Source organism: Dendropsophus ebraccatus, chromosome 6 (genome assembly GCF_027789765.1).
Source record: "Dendropsophus ebraccatus isolate aDenEbr1 chromosome 6, aDenEbr1.pat, whole genome shotgun sequence".
Classification (NCBI taxonomy): Eukaryota; Metazoa; Chordata; class Amphibia; order Anura; family Hylidae; genus Dendropsophus; species Dendropsophus ebraccatus.
The window spans coordinates 23,057,086-23,070,437 of NC_091459.1; the positions used below are offsets into that span (position 1 = coordinate 23,057,086).

A 13,352-nucleotide genomic window follows, 5' to 3' on the forward strand; every position below is an offset into this window, starting at 1 on the left:
CTTAGCGACCCATGACGTACCTGGTACATCATGGCGCCACTAGGGGGGTTCAAAGAGGGTTTGCGCCGTCACCCCGCTTTGAACGGCTATCAGCAGCCAGGGACCATGGCTATTAGCCGACGTGGGCCGATCACCGCGGTGGCTCAATAAGCATTTAAATGCTGCTGTCAAAACTGACAGCACAATTTAAATGCTCTAATAACGCCATGCCCCCCCCCCCACGATGCGATCATGGAGCGATGATCTGTGCTTGTGGCCGGGCCTCAGTACTGCAATTACACTGATCCCGTACTTGATTACAATGGGGCTCCAACAGCACATAGTAATCGAGTGCAGATAACATAGATCAATGCAGTATATATTTACTGCACTGATCTATATGAACAATCAATGTTTTGTATAAAGAAGGACTTCAAATTACTGTAAAAAAAAAAAAAGTTTTTTATTATTAAAAAAAATTCCTTCCCATTGCTTCTCGGCCTTTTGGCTAAGATCAAGTGTAGTATATGTTCTTATCAGTTTAATATCTAATATGTCCCCTAACTAAAAACCATATATTAAATGGATTTTTAGAACAGATGGAAGGGGAGCTTGCTCTGTCCTCGCCAGGCATTGAGCTGCTATTGCGCTGCTTCCAGGTTTAGAGCACCCAAAGCAAAAAAAAAAATCCTTCTCAAAATAAAGGTTTTAATCCCTTTTTCCATTTTTGTTTGCTACGGCCATGGAAATACTTGACGTGTCAATTATTTCCAGCTGTGCATTGGTTTCACTACAACGTTGTTTGTACATTGTGTCAACATAGCCATATAAAAAATATAAAAAAACATATTTGCTATCGTTGCAAGTGGAATCGACTGAACATTACATTATCACATCTATGCTGTCGCACAGTGAACAGTATAAGCGCAAAAAAACCACCAGAGTACAAAATTGACAATTTTTGGTCACATCAAATCTGGAAAAATTGTAATAAAAACTGTTACACAAAAAAACATATACACAAGCAAGGTACCAATAGAAAGTACAGATCATGGCGCAAAAGATGACACCTCAAATAGCAAACAATAGACCAAACATAAAAGCTTTATAAAGATGGTAGGGGGAGATTTTTTCAAACATGGTGTAAAATGAAACTGGCTCAGTTGCCCCTAGCAACCGATCAGATTCCACCTTTCATTCCTCACAGACTCTTTGGAAAATTAAAGGTGGAATCTGATTGGTTGCCAGGGGCAACTGAGCCAGTTTAACTTTACACCATGTTTGATAAATTTCCCCCTTAGTTTTCTAAAAAAGGTTTTAATTTTCAAAAACAGTCAAATAAAATGAAATTTATATAAGTTGCATATCGTTGTAATCATGCTAACTTGAAAAACATACATAACATGTCAGTTTTTGGACAGGGCGAATGGCGTAAACACGAAACACCCTAAAATGAAAAAAAAACTGCTTTTTTTTCAATTTCACCACGCAAATAATTTTTTCCCAGTTTTGCAGCTTATTTTATGTTGAAATTAAGGCTATTTTTTTTAAGTACAATTGGTGTAGCATAAAATAAGGGCTCATGTGAAAAAGTGCAAGCACTATGGCCTTTTAAATACAAAGGAAAGGCAAAAGTGCAAAAACGAAATTGGCTTAATCCGTAATGGGTTAAATTCAGTTATTGTACATTTACCTACTACAGACAGGGCATGACAGCCAAGAAGGCCCAGCCGGATGGCACTGTCCAGTAAGGATAACATGCATTTTGGAGCAGAGAGCAGAGACCACCTTCGACTATATGAGAGGCTTTTTCTTTACGACTAAACAAAGTTGTCTGATCCGTTATACTTATAGATCAGATGGGCTTCATGGGGGGAGCACAGAGGGAGCCTTTTAGGGAGTTCACAGAGAAGCTTAACTACTGTTAAGTTGAACAGAGGGGTTTTATTACTATATAGCAGGGGTCCTCAACCGGCGGACCGCGGTCCAAACCCGGACCGCGGCGGCCCGGACCGCTGCTCCCGGCACAGTAAGTATCTATGAGTGCTTGTAACGAGCGCTCATAGATACCGAGCGGCAGCGGCAGCAGCACTGGCTCCCTCCCTGTCAGTCACCTCTCTCTGGCCGCAGCGGTCACAAGAGGCCGCGCTCCCCCTCTGGTGTCGGCGCTCGAGTGGCGTTCCTGCACCGGCAGGGAGAGCGGCCTGTAGTGAGCACTGCAGTGCGGCACAGGAGGAAGAGAAGAGGACGTGCAGGACTTAGGTGAGTATACGTGGTTTTTTTTTTTTATGCTATATGGGAGGGGGGGAGCGCACAGGGGGGCTATATACAGGGGGAGAGCGCACAGGGGGGGCTACATACAGAGGGAGAGAGCACAGGGGGCTAAATACAGGGGGAGAGTGCACAGGAGGGCTATATACAGGGGGAGAGCGCACAGGGGGGCTATATACAGGGGGAGAGAGCACAGGGGGCTATATACAGGGGGAGAGAGCACAGGGGGGCTATATACAGGGGGAGAACGCACAGGGGGGGCTATATACAGGGGGAGAGAGCACAGGGGGCTATATACAGGAAGAGAGAGCACAGAGTGGCTACATACAGAGGGAGAGAGCACAGGGGGTCTATATACAGGGGGAGAGCGCACAGGGGGGGCTACATACAGAGGGAGAGAGCACAGGGGGGCTATATACAGGGGGAGAGTGCACAGGAGGGCTATATACAGGGGGACAGCGCACAGTGGGGCTATATACTGGGGGAGAGAGCACAGGGGGGCTATATACAGGGGGAGAGCGCACAGGGGGGGCTATATACAGGAGGAGAGAGCACAGGGGGTCTATATACAGGGGAGAGAGCACAGGGGGGGCTATATACAGGGGGAGAGAGCACAGGGGGGCTATATACAGGGGGAGAGAGCACAGGGGGCTATAAACAGGGGGAGAGAGCACAGGGGGCCTGTATACTACAGGGGAAGAGAGCACAGGGGGGCTATATACAGGGGGAGAGCGCACAGGAGGGCTATATACAGGGGGAGAGAGCACAGGGGGGCTATATACTACAGGGGGAGAAAGCACAGGGGGGGCTATATACAGGGGGAGAACGCACAGGGGGGCTATATACAGGGGGAGAGAGCACAGGGGGCTATATACAGGGGGAGAGAGCACAGAGGGGCTATATACAGAGGGAGAGAGCACAGGGGGGCTATATACAGGGGGAGAGAGCACAGGGGGGCTATATACAGGGGGAGAGAGCACAGGGGGCCTGTATACTACAGGGGAAGAGAGCACAGGGGGCTATATACAGGGGGAGAGCGCACAGGAGGGATATATACAGGGGGAGAGAGCACAGGGGGGCTATATACTACAGGGCGAGAAAGCACAGGGGGGGCTATATACAGGGGGAGAACGCACAGGGGGGGCTATATACAGGGGGAGTGAGTACAGGGGGCTATATACAGGAGGAGAGAGCACAGAGGGGCTATATACAGAGGGAGAGCACAGGGGGGCTATATACAGGGGGAGAGAGCACAGGGGGCCTGTATACTGGCGGAGAGCATGGGGGGGCTATATACAGGGGGAGAGAGCACAGGGGGGCTATATACAGGGTGAAAGAGCACAGGGGGGCTATATACAGAGGGAGAGAGCACAGGGGGGCTATATAAAGGGGGAGAGAGCACAGGGGAGCTATATACTACAGGGGGAGAGAGCACAGGGGGGCTATATACTACTGGGGGAGAGCGCACAGGGGCTATATACTAAAGGGGGAGAGCGCACAGGGGGGGCTATATACTACAGGGGGAGCTATATACTACTAAGGCAGTCACCCCCTGTGTACCTAATTTCAAAGGGCTGGTGAGAGAGAAAATGCCAGTTTTCCAGCTAATAAGCAGCAATTCTGTATGTAAATAGTTCAACACCGTTTGTGAAAAGAAACAAAACACGTTTCCTTCTGATGTTCAGCTCGGACCTTCACCTGACAAAAGACCCCGGTAAGTGGACCTTCACTAAAAGTTGTTGAGTACCCCTGCTATATAGGAACACAGAGGGGGTCTAACTACTATAAGGGTGCACAAGGGGACCTAACTACTATATGGGGGCACAGAGGTGCTTAACTACTATATGGAAGCACAAAGGAAACCTATTATATGGGTGCACAGAGAGGCCTCAACTACTAAGTGAGAGCACAGAGAGGATCTAACTACAATATGGGGGAACATAGGATGACTATACTTTATGGGGTCATGGAGGGAGCCTAACTACTATATGGGAGCACAGAGGGGGCCTATCCAAAATATATGAGGGCATAGAGATGGCCTTATAGGGGTGCACAGAGAGAAATAAATTTGTTGGCCCAGACGGACCTTAAAACTATATGACAGCACAGAGGGGACTTACCAGATTCTTAAGAGAACAGTCTTGGGCCAGATGGGAAAGAAAAAGAAAAGTGAGTGACTCTGATTAGAGAAGATGTCACCTATGAGTCACTGGATATAAGTCGTTGTCATCATTTATATGGTTTGCAAAGAATAAGTAGCACTGGTATCGGCCAATATATGGTCAATGTATAGGGGAATATTGCCTGTGTATAGTAAAGGATTTCAACAGGCTTTGAATACTAGCTTTGTGGTTGTGCTCCATGTATTTTATACAAGTGCCCTAAGACTGTTACTTTATGTTGCCAGGAAACTTATAATCCAGCATTGGGCTGCCTCTCCTTTTAGAAAAAAAATGTGGTCTGTATACCTGTAAAGGATCATTTCCTCATATACCAACATCTCTTTAGCAATGGATATTTCCTGATGCATCACAATGACATTGATAGAAGAACCTACCACCTCTTGGTTATGATACATCCCATGAGTGTAGCTTGTATTCCAGTATTGTGGAGAGATCTGGGTCCCACTTCAATCAACCTTTGGGTTAGTTGCTATAGGCAGTTTACACCAGCGTCTATTTTATACCGTTTGATAAATCTGGGTCATTGTCTTTATCTAGATTTTCATGTCAAACAACCAAATACAAAAATATCTACTCCCTGCCTGGCTTGTATAGTGACACATCAGGCTATGTGCACACATTTATACACGTTATACAACGGCCGTAATTATTCCGAAAATATACGTGCCTTTGTTGCTTTTGGGAGCCCGGCTGGAGCGGGTACACATAGTATACGCTCCGGCCGGGATCTCTCATGGCACTGCAAACAACTGACATGTCAGTTTTCTGTGGCCGCTATTGATTAAATAGTGGCCGCAGAAAATCATGTCAGTGCACACTATGGAGCAAGCGGATCAGGCCGCACGCTCTATTGTGTGCTGTGAGGAGTTCTGATGCGGGCGCGCACGCATCAGAACTCTGCGGGCAAAAAGATCATCCGGCCGGGATGATCTTTTCAGAGACCGGCCATTCCGTGACCCGGCTGGGTCACGGAACAGCCGGTCTCATACGCTGTGGGAACATAGCCTAATAACGTATAGAGACATGGGCAGATTTACTTAGACTAGACAGTCTAAGAATGTGCCAGATTTATCCCAGTGGCTCATGCTGTTTGATAAATTCTGTTTGTATCTTTACACTACCTAGTTGAGTCCCCCTGTTAGTCAGCTTACTTTATGTCAAAATGTTGAACCCAATTTTTTTCTTTTTTTTTTTTTTTTCATTCATTCAGCGTTCATGCTAATCTATGACCTAGGGATGGTCCGAACCTGCTGAGGTTCGGGTTCGCATTAACCCGGACTCTCGGCAATGATTCACGCTGTCTTCCACCTCCGTGGAGAGGGTGGATACAGCGGGAGGACCGCCTGGAAAACTGGGATACAGCCATAGCCATAGGCTGTATCCCAGTTTTTCAGGCGGTTCTCCCGCTGTATCCACCCGCTGCACGGAGCGGGCAGACAGCGGGAATCATTGCCGAGAGTTCGGGTTCATACGAACCGCAGGTTCGGACCATCCTTACTATGACCTTTTCTTGGTAAATCAGCACCAATTTATGTAGTCAGTTGCAAAAGTATCCCAAGAAATAAAATGTCGAAAACATGTAATAAATGTGCTATAAGGTATGTGAGCCACATTGCTGGTACCTGAATTCTTGAATGTTTGCAATAGTAAATTTGCCCCATTGGTTGTCATTACCAGAACAGACGGTCCTTTCCGTGCCAACTCTTTGTAACTGAATGAACTGAGTAACTTAGAGGTATAGCTAGCTTTACTGACATCCGGGGCAAAGATTTAGTTTGGCGCCCAACATAATGCACTGTGTCCCTCCCAGTGAGGTATAATGCACTACGCCCCCCCCCCCCCAATGAGGTATAATGTACTACAAACCCATAATGAAGTATAATGTACTGTTCCCCCTAATACACTGTGCTACCCCCCACACCCCTTTTGAGGTATAAAGCAACCTCCTCTCCCCAATGAGGTATGATGCACTGTGCCCCCCAATAAGATAAAGTGAAATGTGGGCCCTTAATGCACTGTGCATCCCCACCTTTAATAAGATGCAATACATGATGAAAACCCCCTTTAATTAATTATAGTACACTACCCCCACCACCTCATTAACAAAATATTTCATTAGGGATCAGGAAAGTGGCTGTTAAATACTCCCTGCATGTAGTCTCTTCTGATAACTCTTATTGCTGTTATATACTTCATTCATTATTGTGTTACATAATTCCATAGACTTATTCCTATCAACAATGTATCTTCTAGGATCCTGAAACTGGTCTTTCTTCTTCCCTTTGATCATTGGATTATTCATGTACTACTGTATGTATGCCACACGTATCACAATCTGATTGCTTTTCTTTATATTATATATGTTTTACTAATTTGTGGTTTCACTTTTGGAACAATATCCATGCATAATAAGACATATATTGTGATGGTAACAATGGATTTATTTTTTATTATGTGTATTACATGCACGTATGTTATCTTATACTTATAGAATCCAATGAATATTAATCTCGTGTCAGTCATGTTTGTAGTGTTGTTGATGAAGGTCATGGAGATCGAATCGTCCGCGTTGGGTTATTAATTACTGGACAGCTTCTGAAACTAAAATTTAACACCTTACAGATTTGTTTCAATAATATATCATGTAATATTTTTAATATTTTTTAAGGATAAGGAATAAATTAGAGGTAAATTAGAGTGCTGTTGGTATATTGTTATTTAGCTTTCAAAGCAACAGAGGTTCTGTGTGTGAGTGTGTGTGTGTAAGGGCCCTATTCCACGGGCCGAGCAGATCGGCGCTCGTTTACTGGGCCTATTCCACGGCCCGATGATCGTTGAGCGAGGGCTGCAGGGACATCGTTACACTTGCACCATACATTACCTGCAGGGCTTCTCCTCCGCTCTGTCTTCCTCCCGGGTCCCGCGCGCTCTGGTTTCAGAATGGCCAGTCAGCTGTAGGGATGTCACGATAACAGAATTTTGAGTTCGATACCAATACCAACTGTTTTATTTTGATACTTGATACCATTTCAATCAGGGGCGTAGCTAAAGGCTGATGGGCCCTGGTGCAAAATGTTAGCTTGGGGCCCCCCATCTCACCCCGATCAGGCAAAGTCCTATCTAACGTTATATCCAATTACTCTAATGTGCCACCATGTTCTAATGCCCTGTCACTGCCTCCACCTCATGTACTGCACTACTGCCCTCTATAATTAATGGACTGTACTGTGTCATTGTCTAATCATTGTATTCCAATCTTTGACTCTCCAACTGAAAAACTACAACTCTCATCATGAACTGCCAGTTGGAAACGATGGGGGTTGTAGTGCTGCAACCTGAAGAGCCAAATGCTGCAAAACTCCCATAACAAACTATCAGCAGGGCACGATGAAGTTTGAACTTCTGCAACCTGGATAAGTCACCTGATGTCACCTGCAGTCCTATGTAACAGCACAGATAACACAGTGATATCCCTCTGAGTACAGATAATGTAGTAGATTTCACCTGCAGTCCTATGTAACAGCACAGATAACACAGTGATATCTCTGAGTACAGATAATGTAGTAGATGTCACCTGCAGTCCTATGTAACAGCACAGATAACACAGTGATATCCCTCTGAGTACAGATAATGTAGTAGTCACCTGCAGTCCTATGTAACAGCACAGACAACACAGTGATATCTCTGAGTATAGATAATCTATTAGATGTCACCTGCAGTCCTATGTAACACCACAGATAGCACAGTGATATCCCTCTGAGTACAGATAATGTAGATGTCACCTGCAGTCCTATGTAACACCACAGATAACACAGTGATATCTCTGAGTACAGATAATGTAGATGTCACCTGCAGTCCTATGTAACAGCACAGATAACACAGTGATATCTCTGAGTACAGATAATGTAATAGATGTCACCTGCAGTCCTATGTAACAGCACAGATAACACAGTGATATCCCTCTGAGTACAGATAATGTAGTAGTCACCTGCAGTCCTATGTAACAGCACAGACAACACAGTGATATCTCTGAGTATAGATAATCTATTAGATGTCACCTGCAGTCCTATGTAACACCACAGATAGCACAGTGATATCCCTCTGAGTACAGATAATGTAGTAGTCACCTGCAGTCCTATGTAACACCACAGATAACACAGTGATATCTCTGAGTACAGATAATGTAGATGTCACCTGCAGTCCTATGTAACAGCACAGATAACAGGGATATCTCTGAGTACAGATAATGTAGTAGATGTCACCTGCAGTCCTATGTAACACCACAGATAACACAGTGATATCTCTGAGTACAGATAATGTAGTAGATGTCACCTGCAGTCCTATGTAACACCACAGATAACACAGTGATATCTCTGAGTACAGATAATGTAGATGTCACCTGCAGTCCTATGTAACACCACAGATAACACAGTGATGTCTCTGAGTACAGATAATGTAGTAGTCACCTGCAGTCCTATGTAACACTACAGATAGCACAGTGATATCCCTCTGAGTACAGATAATGTAGTAGTCACCTGCAGTCCTATGTAACAGCACAGATAACACAGTGATATCTCTGAGCACAGATAATGTAGTAGCTGTCACCTGCAGTCCTATGTAACACCACAGATAACACAGTGATATCTCTGAGTACAGATAATGTAGTAGTCACCTGCAGTCCTATGTAACACCACAGATAACACAGCGATATCTCTGAGTTCAGATAATGTAGTAGTCACCTGCAGTCCTATGTAACACCACAGATAGCACAGTGATATCTCTGAGTACAGATAATGTAGTAGTCACCTGCAGTCCTATGTAACACCACAGATAACACAGTGATATCTCTGAGCACAGATAATGTAGTAGCTGTCACCTGCAGTCCTATGTAACACCACAGATAACACAGTGATATCTCTGAGTACAGATAATGTAGTAGTCACCTGCAGTCCTATGTAACACAACAGATAACACAGTGATATCTCTGAGTATAGATAATGTAGATGTCACCTGCAGTCCTATGTAACATCACAGATAACACAGTGATATCCCTCTGAGTACAGATAATGTAGTAGATGTGTCCTGCAGTCCTATGTAACAGCACAGATAACACAGTGATATCTCTGAGTACAGATAATGTAATAGATGTCACCTGCAGTCCTATGTAACAGCACAGATAACACAGTGATATCCCTCTGAGTACAGATAATGTAGTAGTCACCTGCAGTCCTATGTAACAGCACAGATAACACAGTGATATCTCTGAGTATAGATAATCTAGTAGATGTCACCTGCAGTCCTATGTAACACCACAGATAGCACAGTGATATCCCTCTGAGTACAGATAATGTAGTAGTCACCTGCAGTCCTATGTAACACCACAGATAACACAGTGATATCTCTGAGTACAGATAATGTAGTAGATGTCACCTGCAGTCCTATGTAACACCACAGATAACACAGTGATATCTCTGAGTACAAATAATGTAGATGTCACCTGCAGTCCTATGTAACAGCACAGATAACACAGTGATATCTCTGAGTACAGATAATGTAGATATAGACCCCTATGTAGCCCCCTCCCACAGTATAGACCCCCTGTGTAGCCCCCCCACAGTATAGACCCCCTGTGTAGCCCCCCACAGTATTGACCCCCTGTGTAGCCCCCCACAGTATAGACCCCCTGTGTAGATCCCCCACAGTACAGACCCCCTGTGTAACCCCCCTCATAGTATAGACCCCCTTTGTAGCCCCCCTCCCATAGTAAAGACCCCTTTTGCATCCCCCCTCATAGTATAGACCCCCTGTGCAGTTCCCCTCATAGTATAGACCCCCTGTGCAGCCCCCCTCATAGTATAGACCCCCTATTCAGCCCCCCCTCATAGTATAGACCCCCTGTGCAGCCCCCCTCATAGTATAGACCCCCTGTGCAGCCGCCCCCCATTGTATAGACCCCCTGTGCAGCCCCCACTCATAGTATAGACACCCTGTACAGCCCCCCCTCATAGTATAGACCCCCTTTGCAGCCGCCCCCCCCATTGTATAGACCCCCTGTGCAGCCCCCCCATTGTATAGACCCCCTGTGCAGCCCCCCCTCACAGTATAGACCCCCTGTGCAGCCCCCCCATTGTATAGACCCCCTGTGCAGCCCCCCCCCATTGTATAGACCCCCTGTGCCGCCCCTCCCATTTTATAGACCCCCTGTGCAGCCCCCCACCATTGTATAGACCCCCTGTGCAGCCCCCCCCCCATTGTATAGACCCCCTGTGCAGCCACCCCTCATAGTAAAAACCCCTTGTGCAGCCCCCCCCCTGTATAGACCCCTTGTGCAGCCCCCCACATTACAACATTTATGTAAAAAATGAAAATAAATAAATAAACTCACCTCACCTGGATCCTTGATCTCCCTCAGGCCTGGCAGCTTCTCTTTTAAGTTCAGTGAGCTTCCGGGACGCCGGCCCCAGCCGGAAGCTCACTGATGCAGGACCGCGGCGCCCGGACTTCTCCTCTCTACTGCACGCAGCTGACATGTGACGTGATGACGTCACATGTCAGCTGCCGAGGAGGAGCGAGGAAAAGTCCGGGCGCCGCGGTCCTGCATCAGTGAGCTTCCGGCTGGGGCCGGCACCCCGGAAGCTCACTGAATTTACAAGAGGTCCGGCGGCAAGAGGTCCAGAAGTGGCAAGGGGGGGCCGTGCGGGCCCCCCTAGCGTCGGGGCACGGTCGCCATGGCGACCCCTGCGACCCCTATAGCTACGCCACTGATTTCGATACTTAGCGTATAACCCGCCCATAATAATTCTATAAAGTGCCCCACCCCCACTCCCCCGACTGCAGATACAATGTTCACCATGTAATATACCTCACATGTCATCTATATTCTTCAGGTCGGTACTATTACAAAGGTACAATATATGTTCCTTTTAATTTACAACTTACACGCATTACATGCATTTACACAGGCTATGATGCCAATATTTCCCCCTTTTTTGTTTTTATTATAGTAGTTGGGGGTAGAAGTAGTATGGCTGACTCACAGCATAGTATGTTGAGGGTAGTAGTTGTATGGCTGACACACAGTATAGTATGTTAGGGGTAGTAGTTGTATGGCTGACACACCATATAGTATGTTGAGGGTAGTAGTTGTATGGCTGACACACAGTATAGTATGTTAGGGGTAGTAGTTGTATGGCTGACACACCATATAGTATGTTGAGGGTAGTAGAAGTAAGGCTGACACAGTATAGTATGTTAGGGGTAGTAGTTGTATTGCTGACACACCATATAGTATGTTGAGGGTAGTAGAAGTAAGGCTGACACAGTATAGTATGTTAGGGGTAGTAGTAGTAAGGCTGACACAGTATAGTATGTTAGGGGTAGTAGTTGTATGGCTGACACAGTATAGTATGTTAGGGGTAGTAGTTGTATGGCTGACACACCATATAGTATGTTGAGGGTAGAAGTAGTAAGGCTGACACAGTATAGTATGTTAGGGGTGGTAGTTGTATGGCTGACACAGTATAGTATGTTGGGGGTATTTGGTATTTGTTGTATGGCTGACACAGTATAGTATGTTAGGGGTAGTAGTAGTAAGGCTGACACAGTATAGTATGTTGGGGGTATTTGTTGTATGGCTGACACATAGCACTAGTATAGTATGTTAGGGGTAGTAGTTGTATGGCTGACACAGTATAGTATGTTGGGGGTATTTGTTGTATGGCTGACACATAGCACTAGTATAGTATGGCAGATGCACAGTATAGTATGTTAGGGGTAGTAGTTGTATGGCTGACACAGTATAGTATGTTAGGGGTAGTAGTTGTATGGCTGACACAGTATAGTATGTTAGGGGAATTTGCTCTATGGCTGACACATAACACTAGTATAGTATGTTGGGAGTAATAGTATGGCAGATGCACAGTATAATATATTGGGGATAGTAGTTGTATGGCTGACACACAGCTATACAACTACTACCCCCAACATACTATACTAGTGTTATGTGTCAGCTATACAACTACTACCCCCAACATACTATACTAGTGCTGACCCATAGCACTAGTATAGTATGTTGGGGATAGTAATAGCTGTAGTGGAGCAGAACCTTCACATCCTGGCTCAGCCTCTTCTGCTCCATGCTGCCCGGTCCCGGCGTCACTCCCCCTCCCTTCCCCCTCCACTGTGACTCCCGTCCCCCGCACACAGGCCGCAGCCTCCTCACTACTTGCTTCTTGTCACTGTACATCGCCTGATGTGTACGGAGCGGCTCGGATGCTGCTGACACTTTTGACAGCGCTATTTAACTGTGTAGATGCCGCTGTCAAGTGTCAGCAGCAGCCGAGCCGCTCCGTGTACAGTGACGAGAAGCAAGTAGTGAGGAGGCTGCGGCTTGTGTGCGGGGGCCGGGAGTCACATCGGAACACAGCCCAGTATGAATACCGCCCCATGGTGACAGCGGCATGCAGCCCTACCCGGGCGGACCCGGCGGGTTGCAGAGGAGAGGTCGGCCAGTGGGTAGTGAGTTAACCCCCGACCGTGTCACATGGATTGTGGCACGCTGAACCACTCTGACCTACTTTGCAGCGCCCCGCTCCTGTTCACAGACCGGGCAGCAGAAGCTGGTGAGCTGGGGAACGACGACACCCGGGACCGGGCAGCACGGAGCAAGAGCTGGTGAGCCGGGCGGGCAGCACACAGAACATGGCCGGCGCTCAGCTAGCTGCTGGCCATGTTCTCTGCACTATACTTTATGTTAAGCTGCGCTATTGCGCAGCTTAATATAAAGTATCGATACCAGGAAATCCTGGTACCGAACCGTTTTTTTTGCCCCGAATATCGATAGTAGTATCGATATTTCGGTGCATCATGCAACACTAGTCAGCTGACAGGTCACTCAGCCAATCACAGGCCGCGGCGGTC

The 13,352-nt window shown here is 46.4% G+C and overlaps 1 non-coding gene across 1 annotated transcript; it reads left to right on the forward strand.

Moving 5' to 3' along the window:
- Positions 1 to 467: 467 nt before the first annotated feature.
- LOC138796150 (U2 spliceosomal RNA) lies at positions 468 to 654 on the forward strand. Its single transcript, XR_011363755.1, has one exon. It is a non-coding gene; the product is annotated as a U2 spliceosomal RNA (small nuclear RNA).
- The last annotated feature ends 12,698 nt before the right edge of the window (positions 655 to 13,352 follow it).